Below are 17,678 nucleotides of genomic sequence, written 5' to 3'. Positions count from 1 at the left end.
GCCTATTGTTTAAGCTACCCAATCTGTGGAATCTTGTTATGGTGGCCCAAGCAAATACAACACCCAAGAAAAAATAGGGAAAAGCTGTGGTTTTCATATGAGCAAAATATGAAAGACGACAGAATTTCCTTATTATTATATATGTCTGGGTGTCTGTTAACGAGCTGACAATGTTAGATGGGTAATAAAACAAAGACACACATAATTCAAAAATATTTATTATTGCTTTCATTTCAGTGAAGTGTCTTGCCTAGGACTAAGAGTAAGGGGGAGACTGACATTTTATTCAAACCAAAACCTGTAAACATCACATACTATGTCTTTCGCCAACTCTATATTTGAATTATTATCCTTGTGTTTTAGAGTTGTCTTAGGATATGAGTACACGTAGAGGTTCAGAACTTTTTCTTATACTTGAGGGCATTTTATTCAAATGCAGAAACGTTTTATACACCAAAGCAAAGAAGAATAAAGAAATGAATAAATCTGAGACTGTGCAACAAGCACTGAATCACTGTAATTGCACCATATTGCACACACAAGTCTTTGTTTCACTCCACTTCCGTTTATCTTTGAGCTGCACTTGCCAAAAAATTAGAAGTTCATTTCCAAAGGCAGAGCCAAGATAAGTTAGGATCTCCCTTCTCACTCTTCCATAAGAAAACCTTATGGGTTTATCTAGACTTAGGCAACTATCTTTTCTTCTACTTTAATATCATTTTCTTCACAAATGAGGAAAACAATAAAATAAGTTGTATTACAAATGCTGATTCTCTTATGCCTTCAAAGTCTCCTCTTATTTCCTTTCTCCTAAAGCAGATATAAGAACGAAATTAATACTTGTCCACGGTTTTAAAAAGTGCAAAAGAATATAGAATGAAAAGTAAAATTTTTTTTCTTTATTCCTAACCCCCAGAAACATTTATCAGGGTTAACCACTGTTAATATTCTCTTGTGTAGCTTTCCAGAATTTTTCTAGGCATATACAAGAACCTACTTTTTTTTTTTCCAATGTTAGTGGGATCATGCCATACATACTCATCTGTATTTTACCTTTTTTTAAGCATAACAATTTATCTTGAAGATATTTCCATTTCATCACTCACAGAACAAGCTTATTTCCTAAAATTCTTCAAAAACTAAATGAGATAATTGTGTATCATTATTAGCACCAGATCTGGAGTCCATCAGGCTCGCAAAAAATGTGTTCTTCCTCCCTTTCATTAATAGCAGGATCACACAGATTTGTGACTGTGATTCTGGAGGACTCCATTATTTCACTGCAGGTGTGCATGTAGATGGTCACAGAATTAGGGAATTTCTGAGTGGATGGCTCTCATAGATTGTCTGCTTCAAGGGCAGGGCCTGTATCCAAACCCAGTCTTCGCTTTCAGTTTGGTGTTCATTTAACCCTCTTTGTTTCTAATATAATTTTGATTTTTATCTATTGTTCATCTTAAAAATTAAAGTGGAGCATGTAAAGGTGTTAAACAATGGTGGCAATAAGCCAGTTTGTCTATACTGCTCAAAAGAAACAAGCTGGTAATTTTCATTTAGAGAAGGTAGCTCAAACCAAAGATAATATATGGTTTACTTGAAAAACATAAATTGTGGCAAAAATTCAAAAGTGTTACTTCTGAGAAGAAAGACCCAGGGTCTAGAGTGGGAAGAAGACGTACTTCTTCCACTGCCTGAATTTGTTTACACACGCATTCATTTTTCTATTTGAAAAACCAGGATTAATACATGTAGGTATTTGGGCAATGGTTAGTGTCCTTGTGTTTTACCTAGGGGTCCATCCGTCAAAGTCTTTAAAATGCTGATGGAAAGAATGGAGATCCAGTGTTCAGGGTGGAGGAGAGGGGGGTAAACGTCAAAAATCTTGGCGAGTGCTTTAACATTGGAAAGAGAACAAAATTTGGGAGCTCCTTGTGGAGGAGAAAGGGAGTTAGGACAGGAGTTTATACCGTGAAGCATGGACAGTGATTCCTACTTTACAGCTCTTCCAAAAAACAACGATTTGTTTGAACACAAAATAGAGAAGGCAGGGAAAAAATGTGAAATTACCCAAATTAAATTTGGCTGAAAAGGTTAGGGAATAACTGGGCCAAGAGAACAGTGATGTAGAACAAACTCTCTTGTTCTAGAGAGACTAGCTTGTTTCCCTCCTAAACATGTGATGGTCCAAGGAAGCCGCCTAAAGTGAGGTTAGGCAATCCAGCACATGACCCAAAGTCACCCTCTCAGACTCCCATCCGAAAAATGGAAATTCTGAAAAACTCATGTTTACATCACAAGCATGTAGTGAAGGCACAATAGAACAAAGCAAAAAAAGCTTAAGGCTTAAATTTAGGCAATTCGAGTACTCTGTTATTTAAAAGTCATTCAAAGCATAGAACCACGGAATTGAAAGGAATCCTTAAAGGTCACGGAACCCTCTCATTTTACAGATGAGGAAACAAACAAGGAGGCAGGATTCATCTAGGTCTCCCAGCTGGTCAGGAACCCCAGCACTAGGATCCGCGTCTCCCATCAGCGCTCAGGGCGCGCTGCTCTACCTCCTCCCAGAGAATGCTCATTTCTAGTGGTCTGATGTCTGCCCTGTCCTGTGCCAATGCCCTCTTTAAAAAGGATTTCATGATTTTTTTTCCCTCTACTAATTGTATGAAATTATAATTTACTTGGGAAAAGTGTTTACTGGACATCTAAATTATGTAAAGACACTTACTTCCTTTATGAAAGGTGTAGTAAAGTTGTGACTGTCCCTCGAATATTTCTGATCCCGGCTATAGAAATGGAAGAGAAGATGGGTGTGAAAAGGTGGCTATCTCACTGAAACATTCATATTACATACTCACACACACAAACCAAGCATATCAACAAAAACAGACCACGCCTATTCAAGGGTATGAAATAGAGATTGTAGGAGAAAGGATAAGAGTAGAGAGCCTTATTTGATTTGTTCCAAAATACTAGTCATAATAACTCACCTTTTATAGCTTTTGTTAGTCTTTCAAATTCTCTCCATAAGAATTTATCCCACAACTAGAAGGACCTGCAACTAAGATACACAACTGTGTACAGTGGCGGTTTGGGGAGATAAAGCAGAAAAAAAAAAAAGAATTTAGTAGGTGCTGTCTACGTTTCCTAAGCTCTAAGGTTTCAAATATAAAAAGACACAATTTATCACTTAAGGAGTTCAGAGTCTAGGAAAGGAGATAAGTAGAGGCAGCAAGCAGATTTGGTGTTGATACTGAATCTCTTAATCTCAAGTTCCTGTGCCCAACATGCAGCAAGCCAAACACTGAGACACTGGTGCTTGGAGATGGAGAAAAGCCCTATTCGAGTTGGCCAAGATGAGAAGGTGGGAGCATGGGTTCGCTCAAAGCCACCTTAACCAGAGCACAATGCAGGGGGTGGTTTATAGAGCTAAGGGGCTTGGCAGGGGGAGCTTCAGAGAAACAAAGGGTTCACTTCAAATAAGCCATTGGGCAATCTGCAATGTCTGCTGGGGACATGCCCATCTGGTGATTGCAACCTCCCTGAAGGCATTCTCTTTCTTCTGCAAAACTCACTCACTAATCCTTGAGACCTGAGACCTGAGTTACCCCTCAACTTAAACAAGAAAACAGCAAATTGACGAGATTCACCTATGCCTGTGTTGGGAACAAGGTCAAAAGGCAGTCATGTTCTTATCAAATATTTACAGTAACCCTCAGGTACCCGGCTTCAGTATCACATACTAACATTATAGTTAATTGGACACAATTTTTTTTTTTTAAGATTGGCACCTGAGCTAACATCTGTTGCCAATCTTTTTTTTTTTTCTTCTTCTTCTTCTTCTCTCCAAAACCCCCCAGTACATACTTGTATGTTCTAGTTGTAAGTGCCTCTGGTTGTGCTGTGTGGGATGCCACCTCAGTGTGGCCTGATAAGCAGTGCCATATCCACACCCAGGATCTGAACCAGCGAAGCCCTGGGCCGTAGGAGCGGAGCACGAAAGCTTAACCGCTCAGCCACGGGGCCAGCCCTGGACAGTGATTTTTAAAAAGCAAATATTTTAAAAAGTACTTTACTTGATCAGTTCTTCAATTTTCCAGTTTCTAAAATGTTTAAGGATATTTTACTTCTATAGAAAAACGAATTTAACAATGAGAAACATAAGTCAGTTGAACAAAATATTTTCAGTTCTCCCCATAATTAGATGACATAAATATATACAAGAAAGCCTTTAGCTAGTTTAACTGAAGTGTTAGTATATGCTTTTGAATATTGATGGGAAAGCAATGAGTCACAGTTCTTAGCTATCAAGCTCCTACGGCTATAGATTTACATTTACATACAAGTTACCTAAATTCTCTATTGATTTAAGTGGTATTTTTATATAGCGAAGAGCTTCGGAATGCCTGGATGGAGAAAATACAAGATTCAAACAACTGAAAATTACATATTTTAAATATTTTAAAAATTTTTATTGTAGTAAGAACACTGACCATGAGATCTACGCTCTTAAAATTTTAAGTGCACAACACATTATTGTTGACTATACGTACAATGTTGTGCAGCTGATCTCTAGAGCTTATTCATCTTGTTTAACTGAAACTTTACGCGTGTGGATTAGTAACTCCCCATTTCTCCTTCCCCTCAGGCCCTGGCAACCACCATTCTACCCTTTGATTCTATGAATTTGACCATTTTAAATAGCCAAGGTAGGGGCCGGCCCCGTGGCCGAGTGGCTAAGTTCGTGCGCTCCGCTACGGCGGCCCAGGGTTTCCCTGGTTCAGATCCTGGGTGTGGACATGGCACCACTCATCATGCCACGTTGAGGCAGCGTCCCACATAGCACAACCAGAGGCACTCACAACTAGAACATACAACTATGTACTGGGGGGATTTGGGGAGAAAAAGCAGAAAGAAAAAAAGAAAGATTGGCAACAGTTGTTAGCTCAGCTGCCAACCTTTAAAAAAAAAATACCCCAGGTAAGTGGAATCATGCAGTATTCGTCTTTCTGTGACTGACGTTTCACTTAGCACAATGTCCTCAAGGTTCATCCATGTTGTCACATATTACATAATTTCTTTTTTAAGATTAATATCCCATTATATATATTATATATATATACATATATAATATTTATATCCCATTTTATATATATATATATATATATATATATATATATATATATATACACACACACACACACACCACATTTTCTTTATTCATCTGCCAGTGGACATTTAGGTTGTTTCCACATCTTGGCTATTGTGTGTGGTGTTGCCATTGAACATAAGAGTGCCAATATCTCTTCAAGATCCTGATTTTGATTCTTTTGGACAAATACTCAGAAACAGAATTGCTGAATCATATGGTCGTTCTATTTGGAATTTTTTGAGAAACTGCCATACCATTTCCCATAGCAGCCGTACCGTCTGACATTCTCACCAACAGCATGCAAAGGTTCAAATTTCTCCACATCCTCACCAACACTTGTCTTTTGTTTTTTTGATAGTAGCCATTCTGAAAGGTGTGAGGTGATATCCCATTGTGGTTTTGATTTGCATTACCTTGATGATTAGTGACACTGAACATTTTTTCATATACCTGCTGGTCATTTTCATGTCTTCCTTGGAGAAATATCTATTCAAGTCCTTAGCCCATTTTAAAATCAGGTTATTAACTATTTTACTATTGAGTTGTAGGAGTTCCTTATATATTGTACTAGTGAGGGTTCTCCAGAGAACCTAATAGGATATATACATAGATATGTATAAGCAACTTATTATAGGAATTGGCTCTTGGGTTATGGATGCCGAGAGGTCCCACAATCTGCCATCTGCAAGCTGGAGAATGAATAATGCGAGTGGTATAATTCAGTCCAAGTATAAAGGCCTGAGAACCAGGGGGGAATGCTGGTGTTAAGTCCTAGAGGCCCAAGGCCCAAGAACCAGGAGCTCCTATGTCCAAGGGCAGGAGAAGATGGATGTCCCAGCTCAGGAAGAGAGAGAGAATTCACTCCTCCTCTGCATTTTTGTTCTTTCCAGGCCCTCAATGGATTGGATGATACCCACCCACGTTGGTGAGGGCAGATCTTCTTTCCTCAGTCTACTGAATCAAATGCTATTCTCTTCCAGAAACACCTTCACAGACACACCCAGAAATAGTTTTACTTCTTGGAGATTAACCTCATATGAAACATATGGTTTGCAGATATTTTCTTCCATTCCATAGGTTGCCTTTTCACTCTGTTGTTTCCTTTACTGTGCAAAAGTTTTTTAGTTAGGTAGTCCAGATTGTTTATTTTTGTTTTTGCTGCCTGTGCTTTTGCCGTCATATCCACAAAATCATTGCCAAGACCAATGCCATGAAGATTTCCCCCATGTCTTCTTCTAGGTGTTTTACAGTTTCAGGTCTTACATTTAAGTCTTTAATCCATTTTGAGGTGATTTTTGAGTATGGTGTAAGAGAAGAGTCCAATATCATTCTTTTGCATGTGGATATTCAGTTTTCCCAACATCATTTGCTGAAGAGACTATCCTTTCCTCATTGTGTATTCTTAGCACCCTTGTCAAAGGTCAGCTGGCTGTATATGCATGGATTTATTTCTGGGCTCTCTATTCTGTTCCATTGGTCTATATTCTGTCTTTATGCCAGTTTTGATTGCTGTAGCTTTGTGATATATTTTGAAATCAGAAATTGTAATGCCTCTAGTTTTGTTCTTCCTTCTCAGGATTGATTTGGCTATTCATGGTCTTTTATGGTTCCACATAAATTGTAGAACTGTTTTTTCTATTTCTGTGAAAGATGCCATTGGGATGTTGATAGGGATTGCATTAATCTGGATGGTTTTGGGTAGTATAGACATTTTAACAATATTGGGTCTTCTAATCCATGAACATGGGATGTCTTTCCATTTGTTTATGTCTTTAATTTCTTTCATTGATGTTTTTGTGGTTTGCAGTATACAAGTCTTTCACCTCCTTAGATAAGTTTATTCCTAAGTATTTTATTCTTTTTGGTGCTATTGTAAATGGAATTGTTTTCCTAATTTCCTTTTCAGATAGTTTGTTGTTAGCGTTTAACAATGTAACTGATTTTTGTATATTGATTTTTTATTACGTAACTTTACTGAATTCACTCATTAGTTCTAACAGTTTTTTAACAGCATCTTGAGGGTTTTCTCTATATAAGATCGAGTTTTCTACAGACAGGGTCAATTTTACGTTTTCCTTCCAAGTTAGATACCTTTTATTTCTTTTTCTTGCCTAATTGCTCTGACTAGGACTTTGTGTATTACCCGGAATAGACATGGTGAGAATGGGCAATCTTGCCTTGCTCCTGATCTTAGAGGAAAAGCTTTTAGCTTTTCACCATTGAGTATGTTAACTGTTGGCTTTTCATATATGGCCTTTATTATGCTGAGGTATTTTCCTTCTATTCCTAGTTTGTTGAGGGTTTTTATTGTGAAACGATGTTGAATTCTGTCAAATAATTTTTCTGCATCTATTGAGACAATCAGGTGATTTTTATCCTTTGTTAATGTGATATATCACATCAATTGATTTTCCTATGTTGAACCATCCCTGCATCCTAGGCATAAATCCAACTTGGCCATGGTGTATGATTCTTTTAATGTGCTGTTGGATTTGGTTTGCTAGTATTTTGTTGAGGATTTTTGCATCTGTATTCATCAGGAATATTGGCCTGTAGTTTTCTTTTCTTATGGTGTCTTTGCCTGGCTTTGGTATCAGGGTAATGCCGGCCTCATAAAATGAGTCTGGAAGTGTTCCCTACTCTTCAATTTTTTGGAAGAGTTTGAGAAGTGTTGGCGTTAATTCTTTAAATATTTGGTAGAATTTGCCAGTGAAGCCATCTGGTCCTAGACTTTTCTTTGTTGGCAGGTTTTTGATTACTGATTCACTCTCCATGCTAGTTATTTGTCTGTTTCTAAGAATTTATCCACGTCTTCTAGGTTATCCAGTTGGTTGGCATATATTGTTTATAGTAGTCTTTTATGACTTTTTAAAAAATTTCTGTGACATCAGTTTTAATGACTCTTCTTTCATTTCTCACTTTACCTATTCAAGTCTTCTCTTTCTTTTCTTAGCTAGCTAAAGTTTTATCCATTTTGTTTATATACTTTTTTAAAAACTCAGTTTCATTGATTTTCTCTATTGTTTTCCCTCTTTTCTATTTTGTTTATTTTGATCAAATCTTTACTATTTCCTTGTTCTTCTAACTTTGGGGTTAGTTTGTTCCTCTTTTTTTTTTTTTTTAGCTCCTTGAAGTATAAAGTTAGATTGTTTATTTGAGATCTATTTTTTTAATGTGTTTATTGCTATGAACTTCCCTCTTAATACTGTTTTTGCTGTATCTCATAAATTTGGAACGTTTTCATTTTTGTTTGTCTTAACATATTTTCTAATTTCCTTTTTGATTTTTTTCTTTGGCCCAAAGATTGTTCAAGAGTGTGTTGTTTAGGGGGTCATCCCATGGCCAAGTGGTTAAGTTCACGCGCTGAGCTTTGGCAGTCCAGGGTTTGCTGGTTTGGATCCTGGGTGCAGACCTACACACCACTCATCAAGCCATGCTGTGGTGGCAACCCACATAGAAGAACCAGAATGACTTGCAACTAGAATATACAACTATGTACTGGGGCTTTGGGGAGGAAAGAAAAAAAGAGAGTGTTTTTAAATTTTCACAAATTTGTGAATTTACCAGTTTTCCTTCTGCTGTTGATTTCTAGTTTTATTCCATTGTAGTAAGAGGAGATACTTGATATGATTTCTTAAATTTGTTAAGATTTGCTTCATGACCTAACATGATCTATCCTGGAGAAAGATCTGTGTGCACTTGAGAAGAATACGTATTCTGCTGCTTTGGGTGGAATGTTCTGTATATGTCTGTTAGGTGCATTTGGTCTACACTATTTTTTAACTCCTGTGTTTCCTTATTGATTTTCTGTCTGGATGTTTTATCCATTATTGAAAGTGGGATATTTAAGTCTCCTACAATTACCATATTGCTGTTTATTTCTCCCTTCATTTCTGTCAATGTTTGCTTTATATATTTAGGTGCTCTGATATTTGGCACACTTAAATTTATGATTATTATATCCCCCTGGTAGATTGACCCTTTTATTATTATATAATGTCCTTCTTTGTCTTTTGTGACAGTTTTTGACTCAAAGTCTATTTTGTCTGATATAGGTATAGCCACCCCTGCTCTCTTTGGTTACCATTTGTATGGAATCTTTTTCCATCCCTTCACTTTCAGTTTGTGGGTGTCCTTTGAATCTAAAGTGAGTTTCTTGTGGACAGCATATAGTTGAGTCTTTTTAAAAATTTAATCCATTCAGCCTTTTGATTAGAGAGTTTAATCTACTTACATTTAAAGTAATCATATAGGCATTACAGTAATTACGATAGGCAAGGATTTACTATTGCCATTTTGTTAGTTGTTTTCTATTAGTCTTGTAGTTCTTTTATCTTTTTCTCTCTTGCTGTCTTCCTGTGTTTTGTTGATTATTTTGTATTGATATGCTTTGATTGCTTTCTCTTTTTCTTTTGTGTAACTTTTACAGGTATAGTTACCTTGTAGCTTACATAAAATATCTTATAACAGTCTATTTTAAGCTCATAAGAACTTAAGTTAAATTGCTTACTAAAACTCAGCACTTTAACTTCTACCCACCATTTATGTTGCTATTGTCACAATTTATATCTATTCATATTGTATATCTTTTTTTTTTTAAAGATTGGCACCTGAGCTAGCATCTGTTGCCAATCTTTTTTATTTTTATTTTTTAAATTTTTTCTTCTTCTCCCCAAAGACCCTCAGTACATAGTTGTATATTCTAGTTGTAGGTCCTTCTGGCCACGCTGTGTGGGATGCCACCTCAGCATGGCTTGATGAGCAGTGCTATGTCTGTGCTCAAGATCTGAACCAGTGAAACCCTAAGCGGCTGAAGCAGAGCGTGCAAACTTAACCACTCAGCCAAAGGGCTGGCCTCCATATTGTGTCTTTTAACATATTTTTATTTACAGTTTTTAATACTTTTGTGTTTTAGCTTATATCTAGAATTAAAAGTGATTTACTCAGTAATACAGTATTATATATCTCGTCTATATATTTACCTTTACTAATGAGTTTCATACTTTCTTATGCTATCATGTTGCTATTTAGCATCCTATCATCTCAACTGAAGAATTCTCTTTAGAATTTCTTGTAAGGCAGGTCAAGTGGTGATGAATTGCCTCAGCTTTTATTTGTCTGGAAAAGTTTTTCTCTCTCCTTCATTTTGAAGGGTAGCTTGCTGAGTAGCATATTCCTGATTGGCATTTTTTTTTCTTTCAGCACTTTGAATATATCATCTTATTCCCTTCTGCCTGCAAGGTTTCTACTGAAAAGATCCACTGATGGTCTTATGGGGGTTCTCTTGTACATGATAAGTTGCTTTTCTCTTGCTGCTTTCAAAATTCTCTTTGTCTTAGACTTTTGACAATTTGATTATAATGTATCTTAGTGGATTTCTTTGGGTTCATCTTGTTTGGTGTTTTCTCAGCTTCTTGGACTTGGATGTTCATCTCCTTCCCCAGATTTGAGAAATCTTTAGCCATTATTTCTTTGAATAAGCTTTCTGGTCCTTTCTCTCTCTCTGCTACTTCTAGGACTCCCATAATGTGTATATTGGTCTACTTGATGGTCTTATAAGTCTCTGAGGTTTTCTCCACTTTGTTTCATTCTTTTTCTTTTTGCTCCTCTAACTGAATTATTTCCAATGACTTCTTCAAGTTTGTTGGTTTTTTCTTCTGCTTGATCTAGTGTGCTGATGAACCCCTCCAGTGAAATTTTTCAGTTCAGTAATTGCATTCTTCAGCTCCATGATTTCTGTTTGGTATTTTTTAATATTTCCTGTCTCTTTGGTGAAATTCTTACTATGTTCAAGCATTTTTCTCTTGATGTCAGTGAGCATCTTTATGACAATTATTTTGAATTATCTGTCAGGTATAGCGTATAACTCCACTTCATTAGGGTTGGTTTCTGTAGATTTATATTCTTCTTTTGTTTGGAACACCTATGCCTGATTCTTCATTTTTCTTGCCTCTCTGTGTTGGTGTCTGTGCATTGGACAAAGCAGGTACCTCTCTCTGTCTTCACAGGCAGGACTTGTACAAGAGAAGATCCCCATCAATCAGCCAAGCCAGAGATTCTGGGGGCCTCTACTAACTCTTTCCTTCCCCAAGGAGCAGCTGGAAGTTGTGATTTTGGTCCATGCATTCTGTTCTGATCTGGGAGTGGGAAGTTATAGCATCTACCCATCCAAACTGTCTCTATTCTCTCCTAGGCAGCTAGACTGCATGAGACCCATCAGAGCTCCAAGACTGGCAAGACAGATGCTAGTTCTTTAGGCAGCCCTGGAGAAGTTGGGGTTCTGAACATACCGATCAACTCTTTCCCTCCCCCAAGTGGTGGCTGAGAGCTGGGATTTTCATCCACTCACTATGTGCTGAGCAGGGGGGTAGGATTATGGCATCGACCAGCCCAAGCCACTGTCTCCATTCTCTCCCCGGTAGCTAGGTTCTGCCAGATCCATCAGAGTTCCAAGACTTGCAAGACTGAAGCCAGTCCTCTGGGGAGCTCCCTTGGAAAAGATGGGGTACTGCATACATGAACCAACCCCTTCCCTGTCCTGGGAGAAGCTGGGAGCTCGGGAGTCTCTTCCTGATTGTATGGTGCTGTGCCAGAGGCAAGAACTCTGGTGAGAGGGTGTCCTGAATCTCCTACTGGCTTCAGTGACTCTGGTTTCTCATTTGCCCAGGGTGCAAGAAGAGCCCTTCAATTAGTTTCTGGATTTCTCACAAAGGGAAGCTGTCCATGAAATGTTGCTGAATTGGTGTGTTTATGGGGCAAGAAGGTCCCAGGGCTTCCTACTTCACCATCTTGCTGACTTTACTCCTGAAAATTACATTCTTATCGTATAGATTTTTCTAAAGTCAAAATAGTTTGCTAAATTTGGGGGAAAACTACAAATAAAAAACTCTTAAACATCTGTGATATAGTCGCACAAAAATTATTTCTAAATTTATGACAGTTCTATTTACAGGAATGCATCATTCAGTACTTCAGAGATCATTGTTTATAAATCATATCAAGTTTGAGAAAAACATTTGTCTGTTTTTAAAAAGGGCTAAAAATTAACTGTAGTCATGAAAAATAAAAGAACTGGTTAGATCTTTTTTACAGTAATGTTTAATGTAGATTTAACTGTGAAGAAATATTATTTGATTGAATCTTCATTTAATACATGGTAATTTACTTTGAGTCAGAATAAAAATGTTACTATGGACTCTATTGGGTTACCATAGCATTTCTTAGTCTTCAGTTTCAAGCACTTCTAGATTCTATTAAAGACAACAAGAATGCTAGCATACTAATAACTGGACTGTAAGTGGCAGGCAGGCAGTTTATCACTTTTTAAAATAACACTATTCATAAGCTTCCTGGAAAAGAGTAGTTAATAATATTATACAAATAGAAGTCTACTTTTAAGGTTTTGAATTTTAGGATGTCAGAGAGACTTAGCTATTCATGTATAAACATATTCTATTTGACACAAAAGAGATAATAGCACAAAATTTATCTTTTTAAAGGTTAGTTCCAAAGTTATTTTAAAAAGATATTTCTTTCCAATGCTTATTCAATAACTAGTGAAGTATAGGTTAAATAATGGCAAACACTCAATGACTTAGACAAATTATACTTGATTTTCCATTTAGAATTATTATGACTGGAAAGTATGTCAAATGAAAAGATAAGGGGTTGACTTTTTCAAAATTGAGAACTATACAAGTGACACGGTAAATTCTCATCAGTGGCTGGGGGTTGATATGTGATAGATAACTGAACATTCTAGTTAGGTGCCCAAACTTTATAGCTTCTAACTAAATGCAATGTTAATTATTAATATGAGCCTCATTGTAGGAAATAAATGCTTATGGAAGAATGCTTTGAAGATGAGATGCAGGTTACCTGTTGAAGCAACACGGCCATCTGAAAGTTTTCTATCTAGACTGTACTCAGAGTTAGTTTAACGGGAGGGCCAGAAAATCCAGTCTAAAGGTACTAAAACATTATTGAAAATGCAATGCATGCGAGAAAATTGTATTTATCAAATTTTCTTTCAGAAATTAAGACAGGAAGGCATACTCTGATGAACCATTTGGGGTGGGGCATAGACCCTAAGTGAACATGCTCCAGTCACCAGACAGGAACTCAACGGCTTCTTAAGGAGGGCAAGTGCAGTTAAGAGCTCTTGTTTTGCTTCAAGGGGGCTAGTGTGAGGCAAGAGCTAAAGTGTACAGGATAAGAGAGAGACTAACCTGCCATCTCCTTCCAGCCTCCCATGAATTTTAATGGGGTGACAATTAGCAATAACCTGACCAGCCATTCACTTGCCCTTGGCTCACCTCGGAGGGCACTATTTAGTCCTTACAGAATTGCCTTTACTTAGTCATGCTTTGGGGCCATAAGGTACACTGGAAGAAACAGTCACATGAAACACAAGTCTATCGTAGGGCAAAGGATCCTTTACATACGATCCACAATAGGTCTTTTGGGAAACAACTGCTTTGTTTTTATCTTAAGGACATTATGCAACTTGTGACTGAGCATATTTTAGCTTTTGCTTGGGAGGTTAGGAAACTTAAGGGCCAGATTTGCCAACCCATTCTTGAAATTGTATAGGGTCAGAGTATGCATTTCTCTTCCTCTTATCTCTAGCTTCTATTTTCTTACCTAATTGTTTTTCTTTCACCTGTCTCCTTCTACTTTTTATTTCAATCATCACATTACAAGTAGTTTTGAAAGATACCTCTATTCCTTTGCAACGCTAGTTGGAGCCCCTGGTTTGAGCACATCATGCTTTCCTCTTGGTTTCCTCTCTCATTTCGATAGAACACCCCCTTCTAGTAGCTTCCTAAGGACAAATGAGATGTAACTTTTTTGAGATCCTGCTTATTCGAAATTGTCTTTATTCTATCCTTACACTTGATCATTTGGTTAAGCATAGAAAATTCTTTTTTCTGTGCTTATTGGTCAAGAAAAACTGGCATTCTTTCTTTATGTTCAAAATTTAGCTGCTATAATACCATTGTACTGGTCAAATTATTTAACAACTTCAGGAAAACAGAGCAGACAAACAACTTTGAACCAGTTTTCTGAACTGGTTATAGTACATATACTATGTAATATATACAAATTAACACTGTATAAAAGTAAGCTTTTGCATTCTTGCGCTATTTTTTCTATGCTGTTTGTATAACTTCCTTACTCTTTCATCTTTATTATAGATGTCATATGACAAGATGGCTTATACAGGACAATATTACTAACTCTTTTTTGCTGTCTCAGCTTATTCACTCCTTCATCGTTCAATCATTAAATCAGTAAACATCTTGCCCTTTCTCAATTTCCCATCATGTCCTCTTTCTCTTCTCCATTGCCACTCTTCCTTCTTTCCTTCATCTGAGAAAATCCAATAAACGAAAACCTGTAATTATCCGAAAGACAAATTAGGAGAGGTCACAGGCCAGATCAGCCACCTGCGTCTGTGATCTCCCACCACGGACAGCTGGGGCATCTGACTTAAACGTAACTTCTGAGGATTCCAAGTTGAAAGAATTCGGCTATGAGCAGGACACTGTGCCAAGTGATTTAATCTCAAATTCCTCCTCACGGCAGTTCTAATGGGACGTGCACTTTGATTTTTCATTGTGATTTTACAGATAGGAAAAGTGAGGCTCAGAGAAATGAATTTGCCCGAAGTTTCACAAAGTCGGTATTCAAACTTAGGTCCAACTCTAAAACCTAGGTTTTTAACTGAGTTTTAAGTTTTAACCTAGTATTACCAATACTCTCCATGTTTACATGAGAAAATCCAAGTCATTCTCAAATAGACCCCTCTCTGTTCAGCTTGAAATCATTCCGAAGCAAACTGCATTTATTTGTCAAATATTTAGGCTTCTTTTGTATGGAAGAGATCATAAACAAATGAAGGTGACGCGGCCCTTGCCCTTAAGTTGCTTATTTCAGGAGGGCAGAAACAATATTCCACTTTTAATATTCATTGAAAAGACCAAAATACAAGCTAACAGAGAAAATGCCTTAAGGACTTAGTCATATCAAGATATTTGGGGAGATGAGATGTAGGACGGAGAAAGATAAATAAACATCAGGGAGGTAGAATAAAACACAACAAAAATCAACCCTTCATTTTACGTCTTGTTTGTAACATTCCTACCCAATCACTTTAGAGTAATATATTCAAAATCTTACATTTATTTCAATTACATTTTCCTTCCCACTAAAGCTATTATCCAGCTTCTAACAACAATGGCCCAAGGTCAGTATAACAGGCATGTTTTTAGTCTTATTTCATTAATTTTATTTAAAATTTTATTTTCAGGGGCCAGCCTGGTAACGTAGTGGTTAAGTTCACGTGCTTTACTTTGGCAGCCTGGGGTTTGCAGGTTTGGATCCTGCATGCAGACCTACACATCACTCATGAAAGCATGCTTTGGCAGCGTCCCATGTACAGAGGAGAGGAAGACAGGCACAGATGTTAACCTAGGGACAATCTTCCTCAAGCAAAAAGAGGAAGACTGGCAACAGATGTTAGCTCAGGGCCAATCTTCCTCATAATAAATAAATAGATGAATGAATGAATAAGCAAACAAAAATAAAATGTTATTTTCAAGAAAGGTATTGATTGTAAAGAAGCACAGGTGAACTTTCTGGCGTGGTGAAATGTTCTGTCTTGATTGTGATAATGACTACATGACTGTGCTTGTCATAACTCATAGAACTTCACACCTGAAAGGATGAATTTACTACATGTAAATTATGTTGGTAAACCTGACTGAAAAAAAAAAGTCTGAAATCTTAACTCCTTAGCTAAGAATAAAATTTTAAATTCAATGTACAATTTAGGCACAAAAAAACTTTTATTTTGTTGGGTGAAAGAGGTCTAGTCATTTTTTGTATTTATAATACTAATAATCCAATTTTATGTTATATAACTCAGTATATAAATATCAATATTTTAAAATAGGATATAGAAAAAATGTTATATTTTTAAAAAATAAAAATTTGGATTGCAAAACCCTTATTATAACCATAATGTTGCTAAGCAATGCTATATTTTTAAGAAATATCTCAAACAGAAAATAATCTAAGTCTTTTAAAAATGTCAATGATTTAAACTTCTAGAATACTACCATAAATGCTTACATAATACACCGAAAACTCTACATTTAACAGTTAAGGACAAAGAATTACCAGCTAGCTTCATTACTTGATAAATTTGATGCATACTAAAACATAATTGTAGCTCAGCTTCTAAAAAAGGCAAAAGAAAAGAATGTTTTCAACAAAACTGGGTTAAAAAAACACTATTAAGAACACAGGAAAGGGTGACGAAGTGATATCTTCCTTTTATTATGGTTTCAATAGAAGCAAATACACTCAAGAAACCATTTACAAGGACCCAGCATCATAATTGCCTTAGAGACCAAAGTCACTTCCCTTCCACTGGAATCTGGCTTGTAAAAACAGAAGAAAATTATATACCAAAGTTCTCCATTTAGATTTTTAGGATCCCTACTTTAATAACCTTTGTTTTTATTCTACCAGACGTAATCAAAGCCAACCAAGTCAATTTAAATTAGGAGGGGCAAGGTACATCCAAGCCCCAGAAACCCTGGAACGAATGTACTGTAAAACAGGAAGAGATCCCTCACCTTGATTATAACAATATAATTATAGCAGACGTCATGTGTCAATCAAATAATACACACCTGATTTTTTTCTAATCTAGAAGAGGAGTGAAGCATATTTTTAATTATAGCCCTTTTTAAAAATATCCCTTAAGTGTGTTATGCTTGGTAAATTAACTTTTAGAAGAATGAAACATACCTTACATAACTTAATATGTGACAACTACCTGTAACAATTGCCCTCTCCCAATGAAGCCCATCTTCCAAAATCCATCTTATATTTTTCATTTCTTAGAAGCTAGATAGGCTCAACTATATCTTTTGAATGTCAATAAAATCTGATTTTGTCCATGTGTTGTTTAAAATATTCTCTAATCTTACAGAACAATGAAAAACAGCATAAAAAATCTGAGAGGAAGTATTTAAAACATCACTTTGTTGGGAATGACTATGTTCTGGACATTAAAAAACTACTAGCTTGCTAAGAGCAAATGCTCCAAGGCTCTTACGAAAAAATGCTGGAGAGCAGTATTACGACATCCATGATGTCCACATAAGGTGTCCTAGGTTGTAACAGAATAGCGCCAAGCAGGTAAAAATTACTCAAAGAATTTTTATTCTTTCCAAAATTGTAATCAAATAAATTTAATAAACAATATTTATTAGAAGTACCTAGATCAGGGGCCAGCCCCACGGCCTAGTGGTTAAGTTTGGTGCACTCTGCTTTGGCAGCCCCAGGTTCAGATCCCTGGCATGGACCTACACCACTCGTCAGCCATGCTGTGGCAGTGACCCATTCATAAAGTGGAGGAAGATTGGCACAAATGACAGCTCAGCACAAATCTTCCTCAAGCAAAAAGAGGACGACTGGCAACAGATGTTAGCTCAGGGTGAATCTTCCTCAG

The sequence above is a fragment of the Equus quagga genome, chromosome 13, assembly GCF_021613505.1.
Source record: "Equus quagga isolate Etosha38 chromosome 13, UCLA_HA_Equagga_1.0, whole genome shotgun sequence".
Lineage (NCBI taxonomy): Eukaryota > Metazoa > Chordata > Mammalia > Perissodactyla > Equidae > Equus > Equus quagga.
This window is presented reverse-complemented; position numbering follows the sequence as displayed.